The following is a 22,723-nucleotide window of genomic DNA, read 5'->3' on the forward strand; positions in this document are numbered from 1 at the left end:
TCAACCAGGAGAAGGCTGCAAAGAATTTCCAAAGTATTAGATATAATATAGAACTGTCATCAACAAGTGGAGGAAGATATGGTGACATTACACAGTGACATTACCAAGAACTGGATGTCCCCCCAAAATTGATGAAACACATTAAAGAAGCTGCAGCAATTTCTGGCAAGAACTACATGTGACAACAATCTTTGTATTTTTAATGCATCTGGGCTATGTGATAGGGTGGCAAAACAGAAACTTTTGTTGTGAAGGAAAAAATAAAATCATCTCAATTTTACAACAACACAGCGAGTCTACCAAAAGCATGCAGGAACGTGTTAGTGTATGATGAGACCAAGGCGGAAGTTTTTAGTCATAATTCCAAAGAGGATTTGGTGCAAAAACAGCATATCATCAAAAGAAAAACATGGGGGTGGTGACATCATGCTTTGGGTTGTTTTTATTCTTTTGGAACTTTGGATATAAACAAGATGGGGGTTTCCAAATTCCAATCAATTTTTTCAAAACACCTTCAGGTGACTGCTAGAAGGTCAAAAAAATACGAGGAATTTCACCTTTCAGCTCAACAACATACATTCAGGTTAACAAAATAATGGCTCCGCCAGAAGAACGTCAAGGTTTTGGAAAGGCCCAGCCCTAAAAACATTTAGATTTGAAGCATTTTTGCAAGAAAAGTGAGCGCATCTTAATATTGCCAAATTAGGATGTGCCATGCTAATAGGCTGCCCACAAAGTCTGAATGAATTCTTCAAAGTCTTCGTTTAACCTCCTAAGACCCGAACTCTTCCACGGCATGCATTTTTAATTTCTCTTTGATATTTGGGCTGATTGGGGCCTGATAAATGTAAAAACAACGAATTAGCAGCTTTTTTTTACCTAATTTTAGTTTCTAAGAAAAATGAGAGCCACATATGAGGATATTCATTTAAAATTTCAGTATAATTTCAGTATATAATGTAAAGTATAATAGCAGTATAATGTCCTCGTAAGTGGATATCAGGCCCTTGTAGAGCAGAATTGAGTATTTTGGTCTAAGTAACCCAAAATGTGATGTCCACATATGTGGACGCCAGGTCCTAGGGGGTTAAAGGTGTGCAATATTTATGCAAACAGGTTATTGTACGATTTGTTTTTTAATTAGGCGGTACAGGTTACAGGTCCCATTAAAGGTGAAATCGTGATCTTTTGTCTTGATCTAATTTTTAAAGCACAAACACCTTTCACCCTAACAGAGCTACGCAGACTTTTTCCATCTAAACTGTCCCCATTCAATTGTGCAGTGCAAGAATATCCCACTTCCTACACTGACGAGGGAGAAAAAACTGATAAAGACAGATGATAGAACTCCTTCTAAATGTACTACATAAAGCAAATGAGAAGGATCTAAATATATTTTGTAGGGCTGAAAAAAAAAGCATTGCTCCTTAATTACAGTGATTCATTTTCTATCAAGTTTCTGAGATTCAAAGTCTGTGCAAACACAGAAATAATACACACACAAACATGCCAAAACACACAAACACCCTGTTATCACCCAAACATGCTCATGAGTGACAAGACAAGTAGGCAGTGTTTTGAGTGCTGCTGGAGACAGTGTGAAGCCTCCTTCATAGACTGCTTAATGAATTGACAGAAGCCCCCTGTGTCCTCTGCCAAACAGCAGAGAGTTATCAACAATACAGCCCTGGCATCTGTTTCTCAGCCAGGAGGGCCCATCCCTCTTTCATCCTTTTTTTTTCTTTTATTCATCATAACTTTTACACAATCTTGTTTTTTCTCCTGGAAGAGAAGCATATTTCTAATTACCTCAGGGCTATTCATTACAAATGACACCCTCCACATTGCACTGCGAAGATATTCCGAGTGTTGAAGAAAATGGGGCTATGCCTCTGCACTGTGTTCTTCTGTATTGATGAAAAGGGAGATAGAGGGAAGGAAAGCTTTTATCTTTTGACAAAATGCTATGGCATGAATATCTGCTTTTACTGTCAGCCTATCGTCTGTGTGAAGGATCTGTTGAAGGGAGCTGGTCTTGCTTGAGAGAGCACTGAGAGAAAGTCTGATCTGGGGCGGTGAATCACCTGGAGGAGGCATTCACATTACAAGTGACGTGAAGAAGATTCATTATGCCGCAAAAAGGATCAAAGCCAAAGGAAGCATAACATCTATACAATCACAGTACAACTGCTCTGCATTCCTATTTCTGCTCCTGCCCTGTGTTTCTGAGGTCACACAGTGCTCCGAATCTCTCAACCTTAGAGGAATGCTTTGTGGTAATGGTTGAGGTAATCAGACATCCGGCTGCCTCTCTGGCTTCTGGACAGAAATTAAATAAACATATTCAATCAGCCCCCAAAGGAGTGCAATATTTACCTCCTGCTAGTTAAGGCATAGCGAGTACAGCTGTCGACGAGGCTAATATTGCAATCACACAATCAATGGTGTGACGTGATTGCTTTGTCCCGGCTGTTCTGACTGAGTTTTAATGTTTGTACATTCTGTGCCGAGAGGCAGTGGATCAAAAATGTATTATTAAACAGATGTTTACATTTTTCCATGTGTTTGCAGCACAGCTTACTATATTAAATCTCACATAAAAAGCTACAATGTTATTAAAAAAGCTGAAAATAGCCGACGATTGAGTGCAGCTCCTTAAAAAGACATTAAAAAGTGATGATTGTCTTGCATATGCACATGCAAGAATGATATGCACAACAGTCTACAGACCCAGCAAGCTAAATGTGAATTTCATCATGGTACCAAGTTTAATAATCATGCTTCTGGGTGATACAGACCTACACAAATACACAAATAAAAAAAATTGATCATAAATTTATCCCAACAAGAATACAATACCAGTGGTACAAACAAAACAAGACAAACAAGGCTACTAAAAATCATTAATCTTTTCATTTGGTCATCACAAGTTCACAGAGCAGTAAAATAAATATATCAACTCGAGTTGATACCTTTATTTTACTGCTCGGTGCACTCACTGCGCTGCTGTTTATTAGACCTCTGATATTTTAACTTGATACATTCTGACACTCTTCCATAATCTAATAAAAGAGTCAAAGAAATCAATTATCAGTTTCATCTACTGAACAACTTGATAAATTGGCTATAACTTAACAGCCAGTCTTTATTCAGTGGCGTTTTAAGGTATGATTTAACAAGTGGCATAAATAAAATGTTTTCCTCCAGCACAACGTGGCAAATTTTGAATGAAACCTCTGAACTTAACCTGCTCTCAACCAGGCTGTGTGTTCAGCTAAGTTACCAAGTTGATTTAGCCAGGAAAAAAACAGAGAGAGCCAGCACTCTGACAAAAGTCTGACTCTAGGCTCAGCATACCTCACCAATTCAATAATCCACTTCATCATACATCCATGAGGTGACGCTGATACAGCATCAATATTTAGCAGGCTTTTACTTTTTTATGTAGAGGAAACTGACCAACAGATGGAAACAGGGGGTCACCTCAAAGTTCAAAAAAGATTTATTAATATGGAAAAATTCAATAATGTATAAACTGTGTTGGGGGTGGAAATGCTGCAGCAGTTTCCTCTTTGTGTCCACACAGCTCCTCTGAGACCCAGCCAGTGTAGCAGTGGAGCCAATTGCTGCCTTCATGATCTGCAACCTCCAACCAGTCTGGTGCAAAAAGGTGAACATTATATCACCTCAAGTAGAGGCTGTTAGCACTAGTGTAGAGATGTTTGCTGTTCATGACAATGACACACACACATCCACAATCAATTAAGCCAATCGAGAAGCATTTTAGAAGAGAATATTACTTTACAATCAACAAGGTAAAGAGCTTGCCCCAGATAAACTTAACATCACAGTCCAACGGGCATAGTAATGCACAATTTAAATCATGCAGTATACTGCATTAAAGGTAAATAATAATAGTGAAATAATAGTGCTGAAAAAAGGTGCAGTCATGCATATGCCTTATTTATGAAGTCTTTTAACAGACACAACATAGACCATTGAACATTTGGTCATTCTTAGTTACAATGTAGTCAATTTATAGTAACTATCAGATCATATGCAACTGTACATGTAAAGTATTGAGAGTAAACCACTGCTTCAATTATTATTTACAGTTAATTAAATTGTATGGTATAGCTCTTTCAATGTATATTTGTACAGAATCAGAAAATTTCATTTTTACCATTATAATAATAATTCTAGTCATTATCCAGACTTTTAAAGCATTTTCCAAGGGTGCAGGAAATGGTAAATGGTAAATGGCCTGTATTTGTATAGCGCTTTACTAGTCCCTAAGGACCCCAAAGCGCTTTACACATCCAGTCATCCACCCATTCACACACACATTCACACACTGGTGATGGCAGCTACATTGTAGCCACAGCTGCCCTGGGGCGCACTGACAGGATACTAAAAAGGTTCTTTAATGAATTCAGCATCTATAAGTGATGGTAAAAAGCTCCTTGGAAGGCATCATTTTTGCAACATTTCTGGGTTCGTTATTTGTTGGTTTATTTTCCTTCTTTCCAAGCAAAATGGAAGTGACGTGACATTTAGATATTTGCAGCTACAAACAAGCGTGGAAGCAGAAAACTCAAAATTATGTAACAATAACAGTAAATATCAGATTTGCTGTAGGTGTAAGTCACTCAGAATGAAAGAACAAAAGGTTCTCTTTAGATTTGTCAACACATAACCACTGCAAGTGGCTCTGCAAGCAGTGTCCACCGGCTTATTAGCCTGCATGGAGTGGATCCACAAGACAAGTGTTGGCTTGACCAGACAGTGCGACTGCCACTTTTTCTAAAAAAAAAATAAAAAAAACAAAAGAGGGTGACACGCACACACACACTAGCTTTTTGTGCCCTTATTATGCGAGCACCGTGCTTGAGCTCTCTCCACCTACACATGCAACCCTAAACTGAAAAGACACGATCAGTTCAGCAGTAAAAGTGTGATCTTTGTCCTGTACTCCTCAAATTTTTTCCCAACAAGCTGGAGAAATGTTCTAGAAAAGTATCAGCGAGGATATGTGTGAATTTTGCTAACTCACCAGCAAATTTAGGTTTTGGATAAATGTGGGACAAAAGATGTAGTTTTCACATTTAAAACAAATTAGAACGTTAAAAAAAACCTACTTTGTTTTATTTCAATGTAAATGTATCCTCTTTGGTTTGAGTGAGTAAAGACTTGTTTGTTTCATCAGTAAAGATTCATGAACTTACGGCAGCTCATCAGGGTTAACTCAAAAGACAAACCACTTCCTTATCCACTCAGGTTATTAGACGTGCAGTCCTGTCTATCGGCCACAGGATCAAATACTGCTGCTAACACCTGACAGTCACAAGATGCCTTTTGGCATTGATGCTGTGATGTAACAGTGAGACAAGTCTCACACCCAGCTCGTCACATACAGATGCTTGTGAAGGTCCCCTTGGCATCACATTTAATGCACTGAGTAAATGTGTTGTGAAGTGTCATATTTTTGTCCTGAACCACAACTTATTCCTAAACCAACAACTTCCTAACTTAAACCAAGGAGTTCTAATTAAAAGTGTAAACAAAACTAACAGAACAAGTTCTAATTAAGAGAAGAGCCATACTCTCCAAACTTGGGACTTGGCAGCCGCCGCCACCACTCCAGCCTCTACTCGACTTTCTTGCTCTTTAAAAAGTAGCCGTTATCTGTTGGAGTCCAAATATTGCTACAGCCAGCGCATCAAGGCAAACAACACCTCGTGCGTATCTCTGCAACACCAGCGGCATCTGATAGAACAGCAGTATTCTATACCTCGGAGTGAGAGCGCATTGTTCTTTATCAGCCGAGCTACCTCTGAAAAGAGAACATTACATATAGCTTAGAGGAAAACATCTGAACGTTCACCTTTCAGGACGTAAAGCCTCTAAGGTGTAGTCGTACCTATTCAAAACCTTTACTTAAACACAAAAGCACAGCAGTAAGCTGATAAGAAAGCCAAGAGGTCTATGTCGGCATTTTATTTCTCAATATTTTATTCATATATGTGGAGAGTTGGGTGTTGCACCTGTGAACACCAAATGAGCTTCACGCCAGGTAACTAGACCCCGAGTCAAAGTGTTTTAGCCACCTGTGAACAGAAAACACACTCAAGCAAAGATGAGAGAGGCCATGTGTGGTTCCTTTCATAGAAGACAGGTGGGAGAAGCTGGAGGAGTGATACTCAAGAGGGCGCAGAGGGAGGCTGACTAAGCAAAGAGGGAGTCAAGAAGCACGGGAAGTGAGGCAGAAAATGAAGAAGAGAGAGTAAGAGGAGGAAGGCTAGGAAATATAGGGTTGTAAGGGATGAGAGGGTATAGGGATCAGGAGACAGGGGCAGGAGCCAGGGTGAAAATGGCAAGTTAATATATTTTAGAAACAGACAGACATGTGGGAAATGAAGTAGCGAGACAGACAGAGGAGGAAAAAAAGATGTAGTGCGATGAATCTAAAAGAAAAAAGAAATCAATGTATGGGACAAAGATCTATAGCGACAGACAGAATGAACTGTGGGAGCTCAATTATCCACACATCCTGCTGCTTCTCTCGCTGCCTGCGATTGGACAGCATGAATACATCACCTCATACAGCAAACTGATTAATGTTTGTTTGGGGCAATCATTCCAAATAAGTTTTATTTTGCATCATTATTACAAACAGAATTCCAAGCTGTTAGTGAATTGTAAACATTTGATTAAAATTAATTGAGCATTGGGGAGTGCTGTCAGAACATGCGGAAGCAGCACAAGAAATCACTTGTTTTTGGAAAGACTGCTCACGAACGCTGCTCACGATCCCTCGGAGAGATGATGTCATTACAGGATAATAATAACAATAATTTAGCACACTTTTCCCACTGCTTGCACCCGGCTCTCTGTTTGATTTTTTTCTTCAGTGCTTCCAAAGCGGGAGAAAACAAGACATTCACAGACACGCAAGTTTTATTTTGAAAATGGCAGTGGAGGGATCTCATGCATCTAAGACTGACGGGGGCCAGATCAATAAGGCTTTTGGATATTTTAAGAAAATAAGGAGCCATGCAGACAGCCCAGAGCTGCACCGTGGCTTCAGCGCTGTGTGTATTTAGAGAGCAACTCCTGAGGGGAAGGCAAAGAGCAGCAAAGCTCAAACAGAGCCACAGAGTCATTATTTTTAGTCCTGTTTGCTGTGGGCTCGTTCGAAACGCCCTCTTTCCTCCCCGGGAATAAAGAGCAGCAGCGTGAGAAGAGAAACGGAACAGAGCCCGAGGAGAGTGCACACAGATATACACATCATTATAGAATCAGATCCAACCATAATTATTATCGCTTAGTTTCATTTGTTACAGTTGACTTAAGTCATTTTGGTGCTATAGGTGCATTCTGGAAGGCAAATGATAGCAGATGAAAGTCATGTGTCTCAGTGCAAATGTTAGCGCTGTGTTCATCCTGATAGGACATTTTTAACATGAAACTATATTACACTTTGGCTCTTGGTGTTGGCAGACTTTTACAGGTCATTAGAAGGGAGGAAAGGTCTAACATGATGGCGCCATGGGATTTTGGCACTGAAACACTGCTCCTTTATCAAAGTCTCTTACCCGTTGCAGAAAAATTAGCATCTGTGTGCAGATGTGAATTTAAAAGTTTGATCATGAGGATAACGCACATGGGTCTGCAAGCACAGCTCTACGTCTGGGTACATGTGTGCGTCTCTGAAGCATCAAAGGTGGGAGCTCATTCTGGTAGTGCTAATAAAGAACAAAAGCAGAGCCAGAGATGACATCTATGATCTATCACACTCAGCCACCTGCTTCCCAAAAAGAAGGCCATTTAAATGCCACATGTGCTCTGAAGCTTCATCGTCTGCCAACCATAAAACACCAGAATACAGAATTACACACATACACACAGAGGTTTTCCTATATAAAAATGCACACAGAGTATACTGGCGCACACAAGGGAAGTGCTCATATCGAAACCTGACAGCCATTTGGAAAGAGAAAAAATATATATAACCTAATTTTTTCTCCACAGTAACCCACATGGAGCCAAATGATGCATGTGCAGCTGTCATGTGTTTTAGAAATGGCCGAGGATATCTTCAGAGGTCGACCAGACTGAACTCGCTGGGAGCCACAGGCCCATTGGTCACAGAGCACATGAAGTCCAACAAAATCTGACCAACTGTCTGCACTTGGGTTGCTCAATATGTGAACCAAGCTGCACTGGAGTGGACAAGAAAATCACGTAGTATGCTTTAATGTACAGCCAAGTTGCGACCAACAAACACAAGTTTAAACGTACTTCAGTGATTTCAGTGACACAGATGAAAAATATAGCTTAAAGCACAAACACATTTTTTAAATTAATATTTAAATAATTTCTTTCAGAGTTTCCTTATGAACTATGAAAAGAGCAGCACATATCTTCAGTGTTTGTATTACAATTAACGTGAATCACATCAATCATTTGATGAGATCAGTACCACACTCACATATGCCCATGAAGCTGGAGCCAGGTAGCTTAGCTTAGCATAAAGAAAAGAGATGGGAAAATGCCGTACCTTTCCCTATCTTCTACTGCGACAAAATCTAAACCTCAAAACTTCCATCCGTCCATCCGTTCTCTTCTGCTTATCTAGTTCAGGGTTGCAGGGGGCTGGAGCCTATCCCAGCTACCCAAGGGTAAGAGGCAGGGTGCACCCTGGACAGGTTGCCAGGGCTAACACACAGAGTCAGACAACCATTTGCACTCAGATTCAAACCTATGGCTAATTTATCATTTATAATTACCTAACCGCACTAACTGCATGTCTTTGGACTGTGGCAGGAAGCCGGACACAAGGAGGACATGCAACAGGGAGAACAGAAAAGCCCCAGACAGATGGTGAATTCTAGCACAGGACCTTCTTGCTGTGAGGCAACATTGCTAACTACAGTGTTGCACAACCTAAAACTTAACATAATTTATTTGTAATTTTATAAAGGGATCAGGGCATTATGGTTAGGATTCCTGTCTGGTTGTTTCAAAGTCACTATTCAGACATAAGAGATAGATACTAGCTGAACTCTAGCTTACACAATCATGTCCAGGCAGAATTTGTTAAGGTCAAGTAGCAACTTTCTCATCTTAAAAATGAAGCTAAGCAAAGTATTCATTCAAGTGAATAAAAAGTATTACAACATTAGGCCCAAGCAGCACCCAGCTTTTTAACAAAACCACTGATAACACAAGAGCAGCAGTGCAGATAAAGCTGGCACAGTTCAACGTGGAGCGCAGGCCCGTCTACACACTCCGCAAAGATCAAAGACACAGTGACCTCAGCCAGAGTGAAAGAAAACATTTATCTGGTGTCCAAAACACCAGTCTGCCATTTCTGTAATCACCATTAAAACCTTCACTTGGTAAATACCATCCCACTTTCTATCGCTGTGAGCTGCAACACCTGCAACAAACAGGGGTGAGTCTAAAGGGGCATATGGATTGTACAAGACCATATTTATATCATAACATAATTTCAGATTTCAAGTGAAATATTATCAAATATGATATTTATGAAAATATATTAATATTTTAAAAATATTTTTTTTAATTACAGACCAATAAAAATGTAGATGGGACTGAAAAACTCTGAGCCACTGAGCTGATGGTTCTTAGGCTTAATATTAATTAACATCTGCAGCATCATAACGTCTGTTCTCAGCAGCACAAAAACATGGCGTCAGAGCACAGGACAGACTTCAGGATACTGATACGCTCACTTTTCTTCATTCCAGCCACCACTTTCTCCTTTAAAGGCAGACACAAACTCACTCATTCACTTTCACACTTAAACAAGCAAACAAGCACCAAATCTACATCATTCAGCTGATACAACACTGTCAGAAGTCAAAGGAGCTTGCAAAGACATAAAGAAGTCCAGACGCTTTTCTTTGCAAGCTCCTTTGACTACGATAACCTGGATGACTGAGAACCTTCACAGACAACACTGTCAGAACTCTTTGCCTCCTATTAATGTCAGAAAGTCTCCCGAGAAGACAGAATAAAGGCAGTTTTATTTGATGCCTTTGTTTAGATTGCATGTATACCTTATTTTATTTGACATTAGTGTATTTGACATCACAGATTTATTTTTGCATTTAAGAAAGTGTTTTCTTTTTAAAAAAAAAAATAATAATAATAATTAATTAAATTATTAAAACATTAACCTTTCTAAAAAGGAAACCCATGAGCAGTTCATTTTGAAATACCTGGTTTTTTCTCTTTTGAATATTTACTTTTGCTCAATTAATAAGGCAAAATTATTTCTTATCCGATTTCTCAATAATCGATAGAGCACTCAATTACTAAAATAATCGATAATCAGAACTGAAGAAGCTTCTTGGATGACAGATGAAATGTCTTCAAGAAACTTAAAGAAGACCAGTCGCTTTTCTTTCCAAGCTCTATAAATCGATATCTGCAGCACTGTTATTAACATGACCTCTTGTGTGACTGACTAAGAATTTTATGCTCCAGTTTTGTTGTTCTAGTATTTTATTCATCTGTTACTTAGAGCTAATTACCAAATTAATCCTAAATTAATTATCTTCCCTCTCATTGTGACTTCTGTCTTTTAAAAAGAACTAACATATTAGTGGGCAAAATGCTTACGTACACCATTCAGAATCAATGGGTGACTTACAGTCTTTAATTTACAGAGCCACTCTGCCTTACCTTGGTTTCCCTTTAGTTGTTAACACACTCCAGCCAACAGAGGCTTCCTAGTGCTGTACATTTTTGAGTGGAACAATTTCAGTGAGATTTTATTTTCAGATCTTTCTGAAAGGGTGTTATTTTTTTTAAAACCTGCAAATGTTTCACTGCATTATGGTACTGCCAGCAAAAGACTCAACGAGAGATGTTTTCTCCAGTTTTCTAGTAATTTCAGACAAAAGCTCACAAAGAAGAAATCTGGCTTTGAAATTATGTTGTGGGTTTTTTGTGGCATTATTATATCCCTACAGCAATTCAGTAGACATATCAATCAATTCTATAGGTACTTTATATAAGTAACCAGCAAACACATAGAAAATACTATTTACACAGTAGCTATAAAGGTTAAAAGAGCAGCTTTCTGCTCTGAGAGCAACTTCTACAGCAAACGTTGCATCAGTGATGAACTCTGTGTTCAATGGGTATTGAGTTTCAGAGCTAAAAAAAAATAAATAAATATGAACAACAGTTGACTTCTAGTTTTCTTTCCATCTGAAAACTTCATCAATAACAATAAACAAATGTGGCGATTGGAGAGTGAGTAAATCTTGCTGTATTTGTGTCTTTGTTTTAAAGATGTGAGAGGATATCCTAGAATTATATGATATATTTATATAGTCTCTGAAAAATTTCAGTAATTATTAACAGCATTTTGTTTTTGTTTTGCTGTGATACAGTCTTTAATATACCTACTGTACCATTAATTATCACTCACTTATGGAGCTCTGCCCTGTTTGCCCTTTGTTCAATATTTAACATTTTTAAGCCTTTCCAGGACATTTTTGCTATATGAGCACCTAAAATGTAATAGACAAGGGTTATTACAAAACTGTTTGTTTATTGCTACTTCTTTATCTCTGTTATTGTAGAAGAGTACTACAAATCAAAATGATATTACCTATGATAATTATTTGTGGAGAAACACTTTGAAATGTTTAGATAGAAGCTTAACAAAATCTGCAGGCAATGGTACATATTTGGTAAAACATCTGTGTAAAGAAGAGCTGTTTTTTTTAACAAACCGCATTAGCTGAACTGTGTCAGTCTGTGTGAGCAGAAATGGAATAAAACATAAAGGAAGTTGAATAGAAGTAGAAAGAAAACAACATCCCCTAAAACACACCAGAAGTTGAATAAAACGTAATGGAAATAGAATGAAACATGAAAGAAGTTGAATAAAACACAATAGAAAAAGAAAATCTCATTAAACAAAACAGAAGTGTTTCTGGAGACACAATAACCTGACAGACCGATTGCAGAAGTGACAGAAACAAAAAAATGAGACACTTAAAAGAAGCCGAAGGTTTAGGATGCAAGGTAAGGTAAGGTCTTAGTCATTTCAAAGAAGAGATATTAAAAAAAGATATGATATAGTTATGTTATGACTTAATAGTGATTTACCTATTCAGCTGATCGATCTATGCCTAACATAATTGCTAATTATGGATCACTTTGCTGTCCCATGTGAACTACAGTAATAGTGAGTTATGCTGACAAGCTGTAACGTGGAAAAACAAGGGAGAAATGCAGAAAACCAACGGTCAGAATTACAAATTTAAACTCATGTTGTACATATTGTTACATACACTGATTTAAATGCTGTAAATTCACATACAGAATTCTATCTAAAAATGCACAGCCTATCTCTGATGCTAAGGAGGCTTTTTATCAGGATGTAGCTGAAATTGAAAATTGTTCATCTATGACACACTGACACACTTGAACAACATGTTGCCTTCTGTTCACTGGGTAGCATATACCAAAAACAAGAAGCAAGAGACACATAGTCTAAAATCCTTGCAGCGAGCTTTAGTCTTTCCTTTTTTCTTAACAGATGAAAGAGCCAGAGAGCTGGGCACTTCATTTTTTTCTCTTTTCAGTGAACATTTATTCTGTCCTGACAGGATGATGTCCTGTCGGATGCTTATAGCTGTGTCATAGAACATCTTCAGTCATGTCTTCTCTGGCTTCACTCCAGAGCTATGAGGGGAGATGTCTTCACAAACCTCAATGTAATGCAAATGTCTAAGTCCATATCCAACTTTGTAGTCCCAGTGGTGCCGAAGGGGTTTTCTGACTGAGATATGCCATATGTTAATAAAGAATCACTGTCAATTCTCACACCATTAATTCTGTGGAAGCTGCACAAACTGTTAACCATCAAGCTATCAGCTCCTTCTCTCCAACCCCAGTCTGTCTCTCACTTCTCATAGACCTCATTTGCAGATAATACGCAATACAGGGGAAAAGTGGTCTTTTTAATTATCCCGAGGATTATGAGGTTTGAGTTATTCCCAAATGCTAATACATAGATGGCAGCTGTGCATCTTTGCATAAGCAGGAGTATATTACCCTTCCATTTAGCCTCTGTTCCTGATGGCTTACAGCTGATCTTTGCACACCTCATTTAATGGGGAAATAAGAGACTGGGAAGCTTTGCGCGAGAGACCTCAGAGCGTAATGAAGTTCGAGCTCCGATTAAGGAGCAAATGCCAGAACTCACAAAGTTAATGACAGAAATGAAATATGGAATCAATAAGGAATTCATTTTGAACTATAAAAGAGACGGATGAAGAAGATTTTATGGCACTGAGTCGAACTCATAAATTAAGACTCACAATATTGATCAGATTTAATTGTAGCCGCAGACGAGTGCTGTTTACAAGATGAAAATAATTCAGTAACTTTTTAATAAGTCTGTTAACCATCTAAATGTGCGGTATTACGCTGCTGTCTCCTGACATGAATCCAGCCCATCAGGAACAGGTCTATATTGGCTCCATGTCAAGTCTAAGCATTGGTTAATTATTTTAAGGTTTATTTTAAGATGCATTTTAGACATAAGTGATTTTTGTTTAATTAGCCTAATTATCTTTAATTGTGTTTAAGTGTTTAATTATTATACTGCTAAAACTAACCATCTTTACACACTCAAAAACAGCTCAAAAGGGTAAGTATACATAACCATTAATTTAAATTTAACCCTGGACAAGTTGCCAGTCTGTCACAGGGCCAACACAGAAAGGCAGACAACCACTTGAACTCACTAAGCTAAAATCCACGCATATGTAATTATAACAGATCATTTCTTACATGTGAACAAAGTTAACAGTGAGTCAGTGCTGTCTTGGTGGTGCAGCCTGCATAAACTTCTTTTCACTCTACTAGGAGTAGAAAATAAACTCCCTGGTGTTTCTCTCATCCCTTTAATGTACAGCTCAAGAGTTCCAACTTACTGTTGTCTAGGTGTGAGTTACAGTGGGTGGACAGTGATATGTTAAATATCCCCATGGGTCACAGTCATTTCACCTAAATCCTTTGTTTAATGCAAACCCTGTACATGAAGCATATAATATATGCTACCAACACTGACGTATGCCCAAAGATGATAACAAAGAAGTGTTCTGTTTTCTACATTGTGGTCTTATCTGAGACTAAATGATCTTTATTGGAATGAGCACATCCTGTGCATGATTCATATACTGAAAAGAGCTAGATGTGGAGCATTGGCTTTTCAAGCATCACAGGGATAGACAAAAAATACCTACAGCACTCTGACCTCAAAAATCGTGAACTTGACTTTGATGCCATTCCAAAACTACCACACGCATGAAAAAAATATCTGTACAAGTTTCAACAAATCAATAATATTCACAGTCCTCATTAATTACTGCTGCTCTGCACAAGTACACAGGAAAATCACCCACATGCTCTTCACACAACCACAAACCCCCACAGCAGACATATTTACTTTCTTCTCTTTAATTCTGTATTTTCTTCTTGGCTCGCTTAGCTGCTACTTTGTCAGCGAATGTGGGAGACAAAATAATTGCCTCTATATTTCCTGCATTGATTTCTTGCACAGTTCTAATACAGTGGTCAGGCTGGCCACTCAGGCATCCATGACAGGCCCCTGTATTGCAGGCTTTGTGTTTCAAGAAAAAGAAGCACGTAAGATTCAAGACTCTTGATTTTCTACAGCTTGCACTCAAGGTCAAACATTAGAAATCAAAACAAAAAAATGCCTCAAGGAAAAAGCATTTTAGAAAAATCTGAACTACAGATGAAGCGCATATGGATACTGAAGTAAATTAAAAATGTCAAGGTCAAAAGTGGAGAAGACCCAAATGCAGGACACTGCAAGTGGAATATATAATTAAAAAGAGGAGCCTTTTATTTACGCAATAAATAAGGTAAATGAGTGCAAGCAAGTGTAACACAATATAACAGATATTGTACAAAAAGCCAGAACTTAATTATACACAGATTGATGATTAAGGAATGACAAACTGGAAGCTACGGGAACACAGGTGAAGACAATCAGGGGAATTAAGGAAGACATGAAATGAAAGAAAAACAAAAAATCAAAGTAAAACTGTAAAATAGCCAAATGTCATTGAGACAGACATGAGTACTAGCATTTAACGAGTATGACACCAGTTAGCACTGTCACTTCACAGCAAGAAAATCCTGGCCGTGATTCCACCAGCTGGTTAGATTCAAACCCAGTGTGTGGAGTTTGCATGTTCTCCCCATGCCTGCACGGATTCTGTCTGGCTACCCCAAAAGTTAAAAACCAGTGAGTGGTTGTCATTTTCTTTGTGCTAGCCCTATGACACACTGGCAGTCTCACTACAATGTACCCCACCTCTCGCCAAATGACAGCTGGGATACTATTACTGCATCCCTGAATTGGATAAGTAGAAGACAACATACTGAACATGAAAGCAGGAAAACTCACACTAAAAGATCAAGACAGAGACAAGGAAACACCAGAGGATAACGTCGTGAACACGGAAAAACAGAGAGGAAATAGAGTGGGGGAAAAAAAATCACAACTAAACTAAGACAAAGGATGCAGAACTGAAATTCTGCCCTGGCATAACCTTAACCTAAAAGCAAGAATCAAAGATGTCACAGGAAACAAAGTTTGCAATCTACTAGAAAAAAGAAATCAAAGCAGGAAATACACTTATTAATCAGAACCTGGAGTAATAATAAGACCTCAACCAAACCCAAATTAAAATATTTTCACATATATTCCTCCAAAAGAACAACATAAATGATCTAGCACCAACACGGAAAGTGAGACATAAATATATAAATATAAGAATTAAGGGATTGGAAGATGGTTAACAAGACAGAAAACACAAAGAAAAATAAACACTGCGGCTTTTCTTAGCTCACATAATTCTTACAAAAAGTTTTATCTTTTCTGGCCTCAAGAAAACATAGTTAATAAATACATAATAAATACATACGGGAAAAACATCACCAAAGGGTTTGTAACTCATAAATGTAACCAAGTTTCAAAGGACTTGATCAGATACTTTGTCCAGACCTCTAAATGCATCAAGTTTGAAGGGGATATTTTTATAATAATGCAAAATAATACAGCAGGGAGCACTGATCCTGTCATCATTGGTTTCTCTTGAGTAATTTGTGAATTGTTTGCCCCGCCCTCAATACAGTCACCTGTGTTTTCCCTGCCACACCTTTTTCCTATTAGTCTTTATCTTTATGTTCTGCTTTTCACTTCTCACTTGTCAATTTATGTATGTTGAATGCAACTGGTAATCATTCCAGGCATGTGTTTGCATTTTCCTGCTTCTCCTAGGTTTCCCTGTTCATTATTTCTTCCTGATTTATATTGTACTTGTTTTTGGACCTTTCCTTTTCGCTCATCTTTCTCTCTCTGACTGCGTCTCCATGTTTGATCTCTTTCTGGATTAAAGACTGTATTTTGGACGTTATTTGGCCTCTGAGTGCCCTGCCTTGTCTTTAACTTTCTGTGGCAGGTTAAAAAAAAAATAGCCACAGTTTTTCAAAGGCTTTTAGGTGCAACAAATACTAATTTTACAAATAGAAGTTAAGCAGAGATATGCTGTGTCATGGAGGTAGTACATTTAACAAACCTTAATTAGTAGTGGCACTGACATTGGCAGTGTTTCACACTGATGCATCTTTGTTGAAGAGATTTGTGTTTTCAGTGAATAGTCAACTATGTAAATAGGATTTGCTGTTAGCATCATTGACTTGAACGAGCACCAGAAGTGTGTGTTGCATGTGACGGACTGTAGTAATACTAAACAATGTCGACATGGCTTTTATTAATGAAAATTTAAACAGCAGCGACCAGCAGTACTGCTAAAGACAATCATTTAACATTTAAGAGAGTTTGACAACTGAAGCCAGAGCTAATTCTCAGGTTGAAGTTTGCAGGCAGTTGTAGGAAATATTTGAGTGAATGAAGAGTTACAGTTACAAAAGCTCGTACAGAGATGTCTCACATATAAAACCCGATCTTTCAAACTGTTCTTTACAAATTAAGCGGTTAACACATTTTTCGGAGAAAGAAGTTGCACCAATTAGGTCCTGCATGGATGGGAGGAGGCTGTTCTCATTTAAAAATGTGATAGAACTAATAATAAACTACTTTTCTAGAACTCTGAATACGATCTAGTCTATTTCAATCTAAAAGCGTGTAATGAAAAGCTTAATGAAAATGAGACTTACTGATGCACCGTTATGAAATATGTTTAAAAGATCATTTTTCTTAGTGTAACTAAAATCCTGAGTGAATGCTGTTTAAACATCTGACCCTGACTCTCGAACAAAAATAAATCAAATTAAAATATTATAACCAATTTTAATTAGTGATGAACTCCACCTGAGTATTTTCAGCTTTAAAAGATTCAAAAGTCCACACTGCTTTTCACTCTCTCTCTTTTTTTTCTTTTTTTTTTTTTTTTTTTTGCAAAAACTGGGGACATAGCAACCTTGTTAAAAAAAAAAAAAAGAAGTCATTTGATTGTGATCATACACGGTTTGGGAAAGTTGATTAAAGCTCAGAATGAACAGGTGCAGTGAGTCAACACATTGTACGTGTTTAATTGTGTCCGCTGTTCATTCAAGACTGGACAATCTTCCAGGTTGAACTCGAGCTTGAAAATTTTGGCTATGTAGATAATAAAGATATCTGACAGTAACTGATTGGCTCACAAGGCAAACATGTCTCGGTTCAGGGCAAATATAGATTGTTACACATTTAGGAATGAAAAAGATAATAAACTCTTGCTTGGCCCGAAGCCAGTTCTTACTGTAGCCTTTCCATTTAATGAATAGAAAAAACACAGTCTTCTATGATTTTTGCAGTTCGTAATTGCCCAACTTTTCATCTTGTTTTAGCCTGCACTTTTTATGCTCCCTGGGACAAATGTTTAGTATATTGCCCCCCTTGAACCTTCCCTTCTGCTGTAGACTGCTCTTTAAATTAGGCAAAGGATGGAAACATCACCCACACACTCAGCTGAATGAGGACCCAGCTTCATAGAAACTAAACAAGTGCAAGAGTTAGAAGACGGAAGCATGTGGGAAGGACAGAAAAAAAAGAGGTTAAAAAATAAAAGTACATTGTCCACTTACACCAGTCTTGACTCCTGCTGAGTGAAGAGAATTTTTCCTTCAGATCTAAAGCCTTGTCCAACACAGTCTTTCCTCTTAACGGTCCAGTGGGGTGAAAGCACCCTTTGAGCCTTTTTACAACGACTGCATGACATCACACCGTCTGAGAACACCTCTCCCACCCTGCGTGTCAGAGAGGGATGAGACGACATGCTGGATCGGCAGAGAAAGCAAGAGAACAGGAGCAAGAGAGCACTAGCCCTCTGGTCTCAACTGAGGCATCAATTAATGAGCAGCCTGGGAATGTGTCCATCCAGACACACTTTTCACCGAAGTGCCACAGGAGGCCATGGCAGGGCCACAGACGGCTGGGGGACGTGAATAATTGAGGTCCCTGTTTTAAATGTTTAAATAAATTAGGACCAGGGGAAGAGGTGTTAAGAGACGTACAAGTGGGAGAATGGGAATTACAGCAAAAATATCTCCATTACGTCTCTGATCGCAAAGCAGCAAGGTGTTCATTGTCAGGAGTAAAGCTTCCAAGTCACGTCACCAGTTGGGTGAAATAAGCGTATGTTACATAGTCAAAGGAGCTTGCAAAGAAAAGCGTCTGGACTTCTTTAAGTTGCTTGAAGACGTTTCACCTCTCATCCGAGAAGCTTCTTCAGTTCTAAGGTCAAATGGTGGAGAGTGGATAAGAACATCAAGTTCACCAGGGAAGACACAAAGGACAACTGTCTGCCTTTCCTGGACTGCGCTGTGCACATTGAAGAGAACGGCAAACTCAACATCGAAGTTTACCGGAAGCCCACACACACGGACCAGTACCTCCTCTTTGACTCCCATCACCCTTTGGAACACAAACTTGGAGTAATCAGGACCCTACACCACCGGGCAGAACATGTTCCCTCTAAGCCTGAAGGGAAAAAGAAGGAACACACACATGTAAAGGAAGCACTCAAAACGTGCGGCTATCCTAAATGGGCTTTCTTAAAGTCAGCAAAGAGGCACAGAAAAGAAGATCAGACACCAGCGAGGGAGGACAGACGCAACAACATTGTCATCCCCTATGTAGCCGGCGTATCAGAGAAACTCAGGAGAGTTTTCTCCAAGCATGACATCCCAGTGTATTTCAGACCCAGCAACACGCTCAGACAGAAACTGGTTCACCCGAAAGACAAAACGCCAAAACACAGACTTAACAATGTGGTGTATGCTGTACAGTGCAGCGAGGAATGCTCAGACCTCTACATCGGAGAGACCAAACAGCCACTTCACAAGCGCATGGCACAACACAGAAGAGCCACCTCCACAGGACAAGACTCAGCAGTCCATCTGCATCTTAAGGATAAAGGACACTCTTTCGAGGATGCCAATGTTCACATTTTGGACAGAGAGGACAGATGGTTTGAAAGAGGAGTGAAAGAAGCCATCTATGTCCACTGTGAGTGACCATCTTTGAACAGAGGCGGGGGTTTACGACACCAACTCTCTGCCATCTATAATCCAGTTTTGAGATCCCTTCCCAGACGCCTTAACACCCACTCACATCCTGGGCCATCTGCCCTCAGGAATTCGCATGATAAGGTGGGGCCAGGTTTCACAATGAACACACCCGAAACTCTGGCTGATTGGGACCCACGCCCAGTTTCCCACCTTGGCTCAGGCGATTAGAGGATCATCAGGGGGTCCTTTTGTCCCTCTGTGGGGGGTCACTCCCACTAGCTTTATATCTGGGACTCTCCACCATTTGACCTTAGAACTGAAGAAGCTTCTCGGATGAGAGGTGAAACGTCTTCAAACAACTTAAAGAAGTCCAGACGCTTTTCTTTGCAAGCTCCTTTGACTACGATGACCTGGATGACTGAGAACCTTCACAGACGTATGTTACATATAACACAACTCTAGCTTTGCAAGTGTGGAGATCGAGTTTAATGCTTTGCTGCTTCATTTATCAACCAGGTGAAACAAATATATCCCTGATCTTCTTTGTGCCCAAATCGAGCACATATGTGTGTCTTGGGGTGGGTACTGATCAGATGTGATACACAAATTTTATCTAACTCTGAGAGCTCATCAGCAGTGAGGTGACAAATAGCGAGTGGAGAGTTCTTTGAAGACTTAACGGGAGACCACACAGTACTAAAGCCAGACTACATCATCCTATCCCAGGAGGTTCTGTGCCTGGACAGCCTAGCAGATAAAGTCCTGAAAAATAAAATGAGAGCCATGTTTTCTTTCTTTTTGCTGCCCATCGTCACATTTCCAGATCCATGAGGTAACCGCAAGAGGAATGTACCAATTGTGGACCAATAAAGATACAATGATTAAAATATCAACTCAGCTTCATGACAGTGGTTAATAAATGGGTTTTGGTTGCAAAGCAAAAAAGTTTATAAAACATACGGGGGTTACAAAGGGGTACTAAAACTCAGTAATATTTGCATATCTGAGGAAAATCTTTCTAGTAATGTTCTTGTTGAACTGCTGCTCAGATTTTGTCCAATCTCACTCATTCATTGCAGATCTGGACAATTACTCGTTGCAACTCATCAAACCACTTCATTTTCTTTGAGCTACTTTAGATTCTTTGAACAGAAAAAAAAATACTTTTTAAACACATAGTTTCTAAAAAGCTTTCTCTGGTGATAAATCGAAAATAAATCTAAATGACTATTAGCGTTACAGCGCTGTTGTTTTCTCTTATAACTGTATGTGCACAACATGCATCACGGATTTTAGTGCCATATGGCCTATTTCAGTTCAGTGTTTATCAAACTGTACAAAGGCACAGTGTGTGACATTACAGCAGCTGATATTTTGTACCAGCCAGTTGTCAGCAGGACACAGAGAGTAAACAAAGCCCTAGTGATTGGCAGCCGTTCCACTCTACAGAATCCAGCAGAGATAGCTCAAATTGGATGCAAAAACTGCACACCTAGATTTCAATTTGTCTTGTGCATTGATTGTGATTTGTCTCCAGTATGTGAAGCTGGGGAGTAAACAGTGATCAAATTGATATGGTCCCATAGAGGCTATACGCATTTAGGGTGCTCTGGGCATGCACTGGTTTATGAGGCAGAACAGACAGACTGTCAGCTAAGGGATGACACAAGAGGTGGTATCAGGCTTGTTGGGTGTGGGCGGCTTCTTCTGAGCTGCCAGTGGACCACTGCTTCTCCTCTTTCATTTTCTCCTTCTCACCCTCTCTCTCTCTCTCTCTCTCTCTCTCTCTCTCTCTCTCTCTCTCTCTCTCTCACACTCACACACACACACACACACACACACACACACCTATGTCCAAAGCCCAGGAGAAATTAGTCACCCCACACATTGCGGTGAAGTAGTTGTTGTGTGTGCATGTGAATACGATGTGTATTTGAAGGAAAGACAAGAGTGCAAGGAGAGCGCACAGGGATAGGAAATAAAATGCATTTTCAATCCATCCTTTATAATTCTGCCTTGTATTTGAAAATTGATACTGGTGTAGAAAAGGAACATCCATCTAAGCACAAGAACTGTATTGCAGGAAAGCGTCCATGTGCAGTACAGATACAAGAGTGGCCACAAGAGGAAAACGATAAGAGAATCTACAAGAGATAGAGTTGGTGCTGTGATAGACTGATGTGCCTGGGAAACAGGTCAGCTGGGAAAGGCTCCAGCACCTCCTGTGACACAAAATTGAATAAGCGACTGAGAAAATGGGTGGATGAAATGAATGAATCTACAAGAGACCCTAAGCTTGAATCTTCACACAGACACAAAGGGTCTGGGCAGCATCGTGCCACTCTTTCTAAAATGGTACAAGGCCCATCATTACAAATTCTTGTATCCAGTTAAATCCCTTAAAAACAGGAATAAGATCAGTGATGTTTTTACTCGAATTAGATTTTGTGAGTTTTCTCAACATTTAATGTGATTTTCCGACCGGAAATGGAATCCACATGCAAACATGCTTAATTCTTGAATCTCAACAGAAGTGCGAACTTTAGAGTCAAGTTAGCACACTGATTAACCAGCCGTTCTGGAAGTTTACTCTGTTTATGGCAGATTGGGGGTGAACACTTCAGAATAGTACTGCCCAAGAGATTCTCTGGCAGAACAAAGAACATATTGTCATGGTCCTGGGTCGGTGACCCAGCGCTTTTAGTTTGTTATCATTTTCTAGATGATGATTGTTTAAGTTCTGTGTTATTTTCGATCTGCCTCTGAGTCTGCGTCTGTATCTGTCTGTCTATGGTGTCTCCCCATCTGTTTGTGAATCTGTCTGTTTAGTTCAATGTCTTGTCTGGTTCCATGTATCTGAGTTTCCTGTTTTATTGTGAAGGTCCGTGTCATATGTGAGTGTGATCAGTTTACGTTTCCCCTGTCCCGTCAGCCCAGATTCCTCCCAGCTGTGTTGCCCTCCTGTCTCTCATCCCCTGATTACTGGTGTGTGTATTTAAGCCCTGTGTGTTCTCCTGCCTGTTGCCGGTTCGTCTGTGTTCCGCCGTGTCAGTCTGTGTAACTCTGTGTCAGTCTGTTACCCTGTGTTCCACGGTGTCCTGTTCCTCGTCTGCGTCTCTCT

The 22,723-nt window shown here is 39.4% G+C and overlaps 1 protein-coding gene across 1 annotated transcript in view; it reads right to left on the reverse strand.

Moving 5' to 3' along the window:
• LOC147331223 (chemokine-like protein TAFA-2) overlaps nt 1-22,723 on the reverse strand; it is a 117,005-nt gene that overhangs the window by 82,775 nt on the left and 11,507 nt on the right. The gene's annotated exons all lie outside the window — the stretch shown is intronic.

This window comes from Aulonocara sp. 'chitande type north' Nkhata Bay, linkage group LG5 (assembly GCF_057382095.1).
Source record: "Aulonocara sp. 'chitande type north' Nkhata Bay isolate Kocher_YH1m ecotype deep benthic linkage group LG5, A_spYH_male_GT1.1, whole genome shotgun sequence".
Lineage (NCBI taxonomy): Eukaryota > Metazoa > Chordata > Actinopteri > Cichliformes > Cichlidae > Aulonocara > Aulonocara sp. 'chitande type north' Nkhata Bay.